The sequence below is a fragment of the Augochlora pura genome, chromosome 1 (assembly GCF_028453695.1).
Source record: "Augochlora pura isolate Apur16 chromosome 1, APUR_v2.2.1, whole genome shotgun sequence".
Taxonomy (NCBI): Eukaryota; Metazoa; Arthropoda; class Insecta; order Hymenoptera; family Halictidae; genus Augochlora; species Augochlora pura.
In genome coordinates, this window is record NC_135772.1 from 1,035,390 (window position 1) to 1,047,942 (window position 12,553).

The window sequence follows — 12,553 nt, forward strand, 5'->3', positions numbered from 1 at the left end:
TAAAACAATATAAACCTAGTAATATAAAAATAGAAATACAATAATACAATATAAACACAGTAAAATAAAAATAGAAATATTCATCATCACTAAGTTGAATAATTTTTCTCAGTAGATTCTAACATATCATCAATCTCCTGTAATCTTTTCACAATCTTCCCACAGTAATAAACGATGCACGAACATAGCATTCGACAGAGAAGCATTTATCCTTCGATTAATATTCTCCAATCGAACGAATTTCCTGCATGAAATAGTAGACATTTCGCGCGTAGAAAATTCAAGAGGAACAGGTTGCAAAGGCTTCGAAAATCTATCCAGCATTTCCAACGAAAGTTCCCCTTTGAATGAGATTGTAATAGCTTTCGAGATAGGAGCTTTTCGAAATTTATTAGCGCAACCCGGTGTGATTAACTGCCGACCGAACACGACCACCGGTTAGACGAGGTCCCACGGTAGAATATGTAAATGGACGGGCAACCGTGATAAAGCTCGTGGAAAGTCCTGAATGAAAAGACCATTAGCATGGTGCAAGAAAGACCGTCTAATAAAACATAAGTGGGACGCGGCGGCCATCCATTTGCTTTCCTCCACCGGCGCGCGCGCGCGCGCACCCGCGGACGTGGTTTCTTCGCATAGGGCTATTTTTCCTTTTTGCTGAAATCAAGGGACGCATGTAACATTTTACAATAAACATTTTATTATGAATGAACACACGCAGAAAGTTTATTTATACCAAATTATAACAGAATTGATTAACCAATAACAAAAATATATTGATTTCATTCCTCGTAGTACGTAATAACAGTCCAAAAAAGTATTCGTACCAGTGTAGATTTTGTCAAAAAATCGCATATTAGACTAGCTTTTTTACTTTATATTAATTTTCTAGTATTCAGTGGGGCCACCTTTATGCTTTATTATATCATTTAATCGATTTGGCATACTTTCTACCAGTTTTAATGCGATATTTGGTTCAATACTATTCCAAACTTCCAAAATTTTGTTTTTTAGCATTTGTTTATTGAAAATTTCATGCTCGTGTAGTCTTCTATCTATTTCCGCCCATAAATTTTCTATAGGACTTGTATCTGGACTCTGAGTAAGTGTGTGTAAAAAATGGGGAACGTGGTAAAGTATCCACTCGCGCACAATCTGAGCAGTATACTTCGGGTCGTTGGCGCGTTGAAAATAGTAGTCATCTGCCAGACCAAGCTTAACCGCACTTGAGTGCAGATTTTCTTCATGTATACTTTTATACTTTATCATATCCAAAATTCCATCGATAAAGACAAGTTTGGCCACTCCGGATGACGCTATACAGCCCCACATCATCACGAAGCCTCCGCCGTGCTTTACAGTTGGTTGTACATTTTTTAATTCTACTATAATGTAGAATAGTGTGAAATAAAAATTAACAGAGTAGGATAGAGCAGAACAGTGTGGAATTTATTGGAGTGAGATTGAATAGAGTGGAATAGAGCGTAGCAGGGTAACATAGAGCAGATTCGAGTGGAATAGAGTGGAATAATATAGAATAGAGTCAACTAGAGTGTAACGGAGTAGAAGAGAGTATAATAGAGCGAAGTATAGGGAGAATAGAGTTGAATGGAGTGAAATATAGGAAGAATAGAGTTGAATGGAGTGAAATATAGGGAGAATAGAGTTGAATAGAGTGGAAAAGAGTAGAATTTAGTGTAGAGTAGGGTAGAATAGAGTGTAACAGAATACAATAGAGCCGAATAGCGTGGAATAGAGTGGAATAGAGTAGAATAAACTGTAATCGAGTAGAAGGGAGTATAATAGAGTGGAATGAAGTGGAATAGAGTGAAATATAAAATATAATAGACTATAATGGAGTAGAAGAAAGTATAATGGAATGAAATATAGTAGAATAGAGTGGAATAACATAGAACAGAGTCGACTAGAGTGTAACGGAGTAAAAGAGAGTATAATAGAGTGGATTACAAGGGGAATAGTGTTGAATAGAGTCGCATAGAGTGGACTAGAGTAGAATACAGTGCTGAGTAGAGTAGAATAGAGTGTAACAGAATACAATAGAGCGAATAGAGTATAATGGAGTGGAATAGAGTGGGGTAATGAGAAACAGAATAGATTAAATTATAACAGTGTAGAAAAGAGTATAATAGAGTGGAATAGAGTGGATTAGAGTTGTTTGCCTACTCCGGATGCGGCCATACGGCCCCACACCATCACGAACCCTCCGCCGTGCTTTACAGATGGTTGCACATTTTTTAATTCTAGTTCTGTATTAGGTTTTCTCCAAACTTTTCCTCTTCCGTCACATCCAAAAATATTAAATAAGATAATAAAAAGTTTATTGCAAAATGTTACTTGCATTCCTTGATTTCGACAGATTTCTCTTATAAGCAACGAGCATACTTCTGGGACTGACTGTATGAGTTACGCGACTCATACGCATAGAATGAATTTTGTTATATAAAGTGGAGATACTGTGAGTAGAAAAATTATTTTAGATTTGGTGTCAATGTGGCTTCGAGTGCAAAGGATTAAAAACGTTCGATTACTTTCTCGTACGAGTGTATATCAGAAGGAGGAGAACACTTGAATCGGTTCCCGGCTTTCGACGAGTTATGAATTCCGGCGACATCGCGGTTGCGCGCAACTTATTAAAAGCGCGCCGCTCGGCCGGCGCGCCTCGTAAAACCGTGGTAGGCTTCTCGATAAGATAGAGAAACGCCGAGCGAAAAAGCGCGGGGCTTTTCAAAAATAAAACACCGGAAAGAAAGAGGTCGAGCAAACGAAGCCGACGACGGACGAACGAACGAACGAACGACGGGTGGGGAAGAGACGGCGCGGCAGTTTAAAGGCTCGCCGATAAACGAGGCAAAACGAAAATAGCCGACCGCAGGGAGGAAGTTGCGCGCGAAATAAGAAGGCCAGAAATTAATGCGCAGGAAAAAAGATAAATAACGGCGGCGTAGCGGAGCGAGAGGGGCGGCTCGGTCGCTAACTTAATTAGTGAAATTAACGGGGCCGCTCAACATGTTGAAGCTAACTGCGGCAATATACGCGCCAGATATTTCCCGGCTCTTAAAACGCTCACATTATGCACTCGATAGAATCCGTGCACGTAGGAGAGTGCGTGCTCTCGAATTAAACGCGCGATTAACACGTTCCGAGGAACACGCGGCGAGCTTGTACCGATCTATGGGGGACCATGCCACTTGGGAACCATCCCCCCCGTTGTCGCGCAGTGGGCCGCGGCGAGAAATTCGGCGATATTAAAAGATGAAATCTTCGAAGTCGCGAAATATTGCGACATTATTCGTTTATGATTAAAAACATCCTTGCCATAAAGTAAAGCTTTCATTTGAACCCCTTGCCGTACTATTTTCTTCATAGTTACAAGGATGAGCACTTTTTATACTGTAATAATTTTTTAGAAGGAAAAGGAGAAACATTTATTGCGTCTGTCTACCTTTACATAAATGGTTAAATACAAGAGAACAGAATTTTATTCCGGCTTGAGAGAACGGATTAACATTTATATTTAACAAGATATTAATCCTTAGCACTCGAGTGGCGACTCTACGGCGCCATTCAAATTATTGCAACAAGTTCCAGAATTATTTTTGTAGTCATTGTCAAAGTCTAGATTTAAGAAATTGTTGAAAGGGTAACTGTTACATGAGTCACTAGACTCAATTTCATATGCATAGGATGAATTTTGTTATGTAAAATGGGAATACTAGGAGCCAGAAAAGTTTAACATTTAAAAACAATTGTGTAACCTCCCTTACGAGCGCGTGAGGGCGCGTATCCATCCTTGGAACCTCGTGAAACACGATGCGACCCACAAATCTTACGATTCGAAATATTTGAAATGTTTATGCTATTTTGTACATAATCATTGGGCTAGGTTTCCCAATGCCTAACTACATCAATTGACTCAAAACTATGCGAGAGTTAATACTAATATATTGGAAGCAACTTCAGAAAATTTCGAACTGTTGCATAGTTTTTATTGTATTATTTTGTCTAAAACTGAAGTTTATACCAATATAGTTAATATGAATTTAGTTATAGTAAGTGTTATATACTCGTATTTATGCGTGTTTAGTTTAGTGCACTAGCGAAGTTCTTACTTAAATTTTTATTAATATTGATATTTATAGTGAAGGTTTTTGAGAGAAATGAAGATCTATTTATTATTTTAAGAAATTCAGATTGGGCGATTCTATATTTATAAATAAAGAGATGTGAAGTGTCAAACATGTCATTAGAGAATTGTGGCGAACTCGAGGCTAGTTTAAAAAGATTTTGTCATAATATAAAATACATATTTAGAAGATTAAAAATAGTTTGAAACATTATATATCAATAATTTTCCTCTTCAAAAGGAATATCAACAAAAAATAATTAAAAATTATCGTTTACAAATGCATGAAATATTTAATTATTTATAGTAAAAAATGGCTTCTTTTTAAATATTTTTGGTGAAAATTTCATTGCAATATCTCGAATAGTTCAAAAGTTATAACAGAATATCACTGGATGTCTCGAAGCGACCTTCTCTATGTCGGCGTTCATGTCTCCCATGGCCGCCATATAATCCGGATACTGCTGCGCGCACTCTGCGAATTAATTCGCGATTTCAGCAATCAGCGGGATGAAATTCAACAATGATTTTCTTCTATTCATAATTAGGAATAACCGATTCTTGCAAAATAATTCGATTCTAAAATACAGTGATCAAAGATTGATTAGAAAATCGACTAGAAATTCGAACCTTGAAAAATCGATTCATCGACTTAACAATCTATTAGCGACATAACCTTGACATATCTTGGAAATATCGATTAATGGACATGATCTTGAAATAACTTTGAAAAGTCGATTCAGCGACATATCAATCGATTAATCGACATAGCTTTGACATAACTATGAAAAGTCAATTCATCGACTTATCAATCGACTAATTGACATAACTTTGAGAAGTCAATTTATCAACATATCAATCGATTAATCGACGTAACTTTGAAAACTTGTTTCATCGAATATCAATCGATTAATCGACATAGCTTTGACATAACTATGAAAAGTCAATTCATCGACTTATCAATCGACTAATTGACATAACTTTGAGAAGTCAATGCATCGACTTTTCGATCGATTAATTGACATAACTTTGAAAAGTCAATTCATCGAGTTATCAAGCGATTAGATGACATAACCATAACATATTAATTTATCGACTTATCAATCGATTAATCAACATAGCCTTGAACAGTCACTTCATCGACTTATCAATCAATTAATCGACATAAGCTGGGAATATCGATTCATCATCTTCTCAATCGATTAATCGACATAACCTAGAAAAATCGATTCTCTGAAGATCGATCTCAAAAAATCAAAAGCCTCATTCAGTCGTCGAACGACGTACAATTTATGATCTCGTCAAACAAGCGCCATTTTATTAAATCCTAGTACCATAAACAATTTCACAAATTGTCGAATACCATAATCTACTAAAATTCGAGTGTCCACACGCAATCTGAGAGTCGACTTAGCTTGGCTAATAAACGATCAAGAGCAGCGTCCCACTCTCGTATTTCCGTTGAATACATTTTCATAAATTAGGATTGTTCACGCGAGCCGCGGCGCCGGTTTCGTGGCTGGAGTCGTAGGCGGATGGGCCCCTAATCGTGGAAACAAAACGACATAATTAAGAGATCCATTACCCGGGCCACTCTCTCCGATTCACGGAATATTATCTATTATTAATTCAATCGGCGGGGGCCGTACTCTTAATTACGGATCGGCGATGACTTTCTCTCTCTTTCTCTTTCTCTCTCTCTCTCTCTCTCTCTCTCTCCCTCTCTCTCTCTCTTTCTCTCTCCCTTCGTGGGTTTTCGACGCGCACGATCGGGAAGATCGACGAGCACCGGGAGTATCTTTTACCGGGATTCAGGTGGAATGGTTCTTTCTACCTTCCTCCTCTCCCCGTCCTCCCCCCACTGTGGGAAGGGTCGCAGAAAACGACTCTCCTCGTCCCCCGGTGGAATTCCCTTGGTCAACTCGACTCTAATGATGCGTCGTTATTTTTATATTCCGGCCATATTTCTTTTTCTTCCCGTTCGTTTTGACTACCTGCCTACTTACGGGCCCCGGGCGTATTTGGAAGTCGATCCCGCACGATTTATCGACCGTGATGACTCTCTCTCCATCTCCCCCCCTCTCTCTCTCTCTCTCTTTTCTCTATTTCTCTCTCTCTCTGTATTTCTATTTTTTTTTCTCCATTTCTTTCTCTACCTTTCCATTTTTCTATCTACCTTTCTATTTCTTTCCTCGATCTCTCTAGTTTTCTCTCTATCTCTATACTTCCCTCTTCATCTCTCTATTTTTTCTATATTTCGCTTTCTCTCTATTTCTTCCTCTATTTCTCACTCTCTCTCTCTCTCTTTCTCTATATCTCTCTATCTCTTCATTTCTCTTCTCCATTCCTCTATCTCTCCATTTCTCGCTCTATTTTTCTCTCTCTCTTTCTCTATCTCTATTTCCCCCTTAACCTCTCTATTTCTCTCTCTTTTCCTCTAGATCCTTCTCTATAACTGTCTATCTCCATTTTTCTCTCTACCTCTCTATTTCTCATCTCTATCTCTGTATTTCCCTACATTCTGCATCTATTTTTCGATTTCTCTTTCTATATACCTCCATTTCCCTCTCAACCTCTCTATTCTTTTCTCTATTTCTCTATCTCTCTATTTCTTGCTCTATTTCTCTCTATATATCTCTATTTCTTTCTCTATTTCTTCTTTTCTATCTCTATATCTTTCTCTATATATCTATTTTTCGTTCTACCTCTCTATTTTTCTTCTTGATCTTTCTATTTCTCTATCTCTCTATTTCTTGCTCCACCTCTCAATTTTTCCATATCTCCCTATTTTTCTCTCTATCACTTTATTTCTCTCTCAATCTCTGTATTTCATCCTCTATTTCCCTCTATATTTCTCTCTATATATGTATATCTATTTTTCTCTCTACCTCTCTATTTCTCTTCTTGATCTCTCTATTTTCCTCTCTATCTTTATATATCCCTCTCCATCTCTCTATTTTGTTCTCTATTCCTCTGTCTTTCTTTCTCTATTCCTCTGTCTTTTTTTTTCTATATTTCTCTATCACTATCTTTCTTCCTACCCCTCTATTTCTTGTTCTATTTTTCTCTCCACCTCTCGATCTCTCTTCTCTATCTCTGTATTTCTCTATTTCCTGCTCCATTTTTCTCTTCTCTATCTCTGCCTCTATTTCCCTCTCAACCTCTGTATTTCTCTTTCTTTCTCTATATCTCTTTGCATCACTATTTCTCTCTCTACCTCTTTATTTTTCTCTATATTTCCTTATTTCTCTCTCTATCTCTTTACTTCTCTCTCCCACAATCTAATTCTTTTTCTATTTCTCTATATCTCCCTCTATATATAATTTTCTCTGTACATTTCTGTTTCTATCAATCTATTTCTCTCTCTATCTCTCTATTTCTTTCTCTATTTGCCTTTCTCTCTCTCCCTCTCTCAGGGGAGACCTATGCTCGTTAGATTCATAGTTAATTTAAAATATTCTGACCCGCAAGAAATGGAACCGTCAGAGCATCTATTATTTTCTCGTTTAACAAACTGGGACGAGCGAAGGAAACGACGACTGCACTGATCCTCTAGAGACACAACTAGAAATTTTACAGATCTCTAATGCAGTAGCATTCGATTTGTTTGGAATAAATATTTTTCTGAGCAAATTAACCCTAACCGTAAGTCTTTTTAGACTAATATGTTATTAGAAAAACAATTGCTCACTGGATGTCATGAATTATTATTCTATATATGTATTTGTTCGAATAAATTATTATTATAGTATGACTTTCTATTTGATGAAGACATTATACGATAGAAACGGTTTATACTCTTTTAATTTTAATTGGCACTTTACCAACCGGTCATTCGTTTATAAATATTTAGCTTAATGTTAAATTTTCGTTTCATTTTGATAAACAATATTGATTGAACAATATATAAACTATTTGCAATATGGGAGGAAAGAAACAGGACTGTATTGTTTCTTTTGACAGAAGAATACAAGATGGAACACGTCAAATCACTTATTATTTTAAATTATGCAGTTGATTTACAAATATTCCTTGCTGTCTACAAATTTATATAAATCGAATATTGTTATAATATCTTACTTTGTCCAAACATGTACTATACAATATAAAGGTACATAAGCGCTGGCAGGTAACATCCATAATATCGCGGAGTGCAAAGGCTTAATAATTAATAAAACAATCGAGTAAAGCGCGAAACGTTCGCGAGAGCCACTACAATGACGCAAATCCTGCCCAAGAAATTAATAAACACCGAAGATGACGAAAAACAGTCGTAACAGAAAAAACATTGTACGAACCAAATGCAATATTACTCCTTAAATCGCGTCACTAAAAACAAAGTGAAGGAATGTCGACGAGCCGCGCGGCAAAAATATCCCGAATCATAAAACAGCTGTTAGAAACCGGGGGAATCGGAAAGTGCCGAATTAATTTGCCGATGCGAATAAATTACGGGTCGGATTCAATCCCGCTCTCGCGGGGCCTAGAACAAAAAGAGGATTTTTTCGAGGGAGGAGGATCGTTACGGGGAGATTCGAATGGACAGGAGAAGAAGGCGGAGGAATGGTTTGCCATTGGGTTCAGCAGAAATTGATAAGACGCCGCATTAAGTCGGGCTGCGTTCGCGTTTGACGTTATCCAAAGGGGCGAGGACACGTTCTCAGGACAAGAGAGCGCCTCTCCTCTCTCTCTCTCTCGGCTGCTCCCGGGAGAAAAGAGAGAGAGAGAGAGGGAGAGCTCCAGCGTCCACCAAGCTCGGTCATTTCTCGTTCTCCGCGACCGTTTCTTTTTTTACCATTTCTTCCACCATTCCGCTGTGCGGTCCGGATTACTTTGTCACGCGTGAAATAAAATTAGCACCGGGCGCGGACCGTACGCGCCTGGATTTATTGGCCGATAATCTCGATATTATCGTCGGGGATAAACTCGGACGAGATATGCCGGCCGCGATTTTCGACGGGTCGCGTTCGAATCCGACAAGCCGCGTATCCAGGCTCACGGTCCGATTCTTATCGGTTGATAACGGGTTGGCGCTGCTCTCCGCGGAATCGGTGTTTTCTGGGTAATCGAGAGTTATCGTCGCCGACGCGACTTTCGCTCGTTCCCACGGATTTATGAGCGGCTTCGCTCTGTTCCGAGTAGAATCGGCTGTATTTTCGTCGAATGGCGCCGTTTGCGATGTTCTAGAGCATTATTGCGCCGAGACGGCAGATCGTTGAGTTTAACTCTTTGAGGCGCGGGATTTTAGAGGATCAATAGATCCTTTTAGCAGGGAAATTTTGTCGCGTTTCGAATTAAACGAAATTCGTGTATTTTGATTAATAAAGGAATCATGCGACATGAAAGCAGGATGAAATAATAATATAATTGAATTTATTGTTATTAGATGGAACTTAAATTGTTCCACCGTGCTGCACAGGTTCATGAACCCCTTGCACTATTTCTTTTACGCTGCGGTGATTTCAAGCTATATAGCTTAAAATGGCCTGGAGTTTTCTCAATAATTTTAATCACCTCTTCGCAGCTTATCATGTCTCTACATGCCATAATGACTTTAGCTTGGCGCGAAGCTAAATCGTAAGCTACTTCTCTAGCAATGTCAGAATTTGCTCCCGTTACAATAACAACTTTGTCTGCTACATTTTCTTGAGTTTGAAATTCCGATCCACTGATGTAGTCTCTACATGTATAATATAATCGATTATAGAATTAATTTACCATCTCTATAAAATAGAAGCTTTTTAGAATTAATTGGGTACAGTCATTTAAATAAATTACCGGAGTAAATAAGCTCCGCCAACAACAGTGATACCTAGTGAATAATAGTAAAAAGGCTTTGGGATTGTGATATGCATTTTTACAATACTTTCCATCTAGGTCTAAAGTTCTCTTACTTATTAAATATAACCTAATATCATACACAAGCAAGTACTGTGCGCGCGTGAGTACAATTGTTTCTGCTTTAATCACACAGCTTCTGTCATAAAATGAATGTATAAGAGCAAGGGGTCGTATCGCTACATGAAGATACACCTTACGTATAAATTATATGTATGTATTGGGTTGAGTAATAAGTTCGTAGCGTTTTTAAATTTTCTATTTTACAACGATTTGTTGCTGTTTGACAAAGTGTATAATATTCATTCGATAGAGCTGTTTCTGCTCTAGAAAACTGTGCTAATCGTCTTTTTGAGTCATTCAATTTGTTATTACTTTTGAGCTAGCAGATTCCAAAGGTTTGTTGAAAAAGAACATTCCTTGACGTTTGCAAGGACGGAAATTACATTATTCCTTTATTTATTTATTACTTTCACGTAATAAAAAGATTAATAAATAATATAAATAGTGGATTAATTTATTGTTATAGCTATCAACACAGTTTTGTAGAGCAAAAACAGCTTTATCGGATAAATGTTATACACTTCGTCAAACAGCAACAAATCGTTATAAAATAAAAGAAAATGTAAAAACGCTACAAACTTATTCCCCAACCCAATATTTCCCCCCATTTCACGGAGTATAAATAATTTTGAAACACTCTGTACATGGTATGGACGCATAATACGCTCTTCGTACATAAATAGTGATTCTCATGCCTGTCGGAGCGAAAGGGTTAATAACAGAAGAATCAAATTTGATTTCGATTTAGAAGTGACTAGCAAACCCGGCGAACTCCGTTTCGCCACCAGATGGCTTCGTTTTTTGTAACATTTCGTTTGGGGATTAAAAGATGAAGAAAAGTTATTTTTTTTGTTTTATAAACCATATTGGTTTGTAGTACATGCTATGTATCAGAGATGGCGCTGTATGTGAAAAATGATTTTCCCTGTTTTCCTGCTTTTCTGTTTAAATTTTTCCAGAATTTTGGTTGCTATAAACCTCACGGAGCCCGAGACCTTTCCAACGAATGCAAAACCGTGGAAATCGGTTCGTGCGTTCTGGAGTTATAGCGTCAGGAAGGAAAACCCGACTTATTTTTATATAATAGATTACCAATATTTGTATTTACTAAATCTCGCACGAAATCTTTGTCACGAATCCGTCTCGTTATTATACCGCAAAGGGTTAACAAAGGGTTGGTAAGGCTCGTTCGGATAGCCGAGAGTCCCGGCTTATTCGCAGCGTTCACGAGTCGTAATATCGATGGCCCGCCGCCACCGTCGATCCCCTCATCCGTCCGCGAATAACTGGACTGGCCCACACTCGGCGCCGTTCCGCCCGCGGGGCGGAGGAACGCCAACCTAAATACGTGTCTCCTCTACCTGTGTCACCGGGCGCGTTCGCCTCGTCTCTCATTAGGGCATGTACTCCGGGGGGCCCCCCCGATATTGTGTGTTGAAACCCGGCGGAATAGCGCGCCGGAGAGGTTTACACGGTGATTCGGGGGGCTTGATTTACCACGGTGGCCCGAGCAACGACACGGTCACGATCCGGTTACGATTGCCGTCACATCTCGAATGCGATCGCCCCGTGGCCATAGTCGCGACGACTGTCTCTCGGAGTAGTGCATCCGATGATATTTGAATGGGGGGGGGGGGGCGAAGGGGGAAGGGGGATCCGAATCGTGAGGGAGCAGTCCGCGAGGGATCGCCGGCGTAAATCAAGCTTTGGGTGCCGGCTTTGAGAGACGCAGACGTTAACCGCGACGACTTCATGCACCGATCATGAGAGTTCGTGATAGGTTCCCTTCTATACGCGGCGGGATCGGGCCTCGAATCGCGCGGGGCCTCTCTAAGTACCCGAGCCCGAGATTTATGGGCCTCGTTTCAACCGGGTTTTACATTTATCGCCGCTTCTCGCTTAGTTAACCTTCGATGTTACCGCGCTGCTAACAGGAATTAATTGGCCTGCTTCTAGACGCGGCCGGGTCTCGATTGCCTCGCGTTAGTTTAGAGCGGAGGCGAACTTGGACGATGAATGACCAAATGATTTCTACTGCGGCAGGAATTTGTGTAATGATGTCTCAATTTTTGGTGGAATATCTGGCTTTTGGTAATGTTTTTTTAGAATTCGTGAATTATAACTAAAAAGAATATTAACATTAGGTTGTATTTGTAGATTTAATATTTGAACCGGTTATTTTGAATAATTATTTTATTAATATTGTAGAGTTACGTGAATAAGGAGGGAAATTAAAACCTAAATTAACGTAAGGAAAACTATAATTCTGCATATAATATATCTATTTGTTATGTATAACTTCATAGTATAGAATTACGTGAATAAGGAGGAAAATCAAAACAAAAATTAACGTAAGGAAAACTGTAACCTTTTGCACTCGAATGGTGACTCCAAGGCACCATTATAATTGTTCCATCACGTTCCAAAATAATTTTTATACTAACGAGATTTATATTTAAAAGATCGTTAAAGATGAAACTGTTGGCACGAATCACAAAAATCAATATG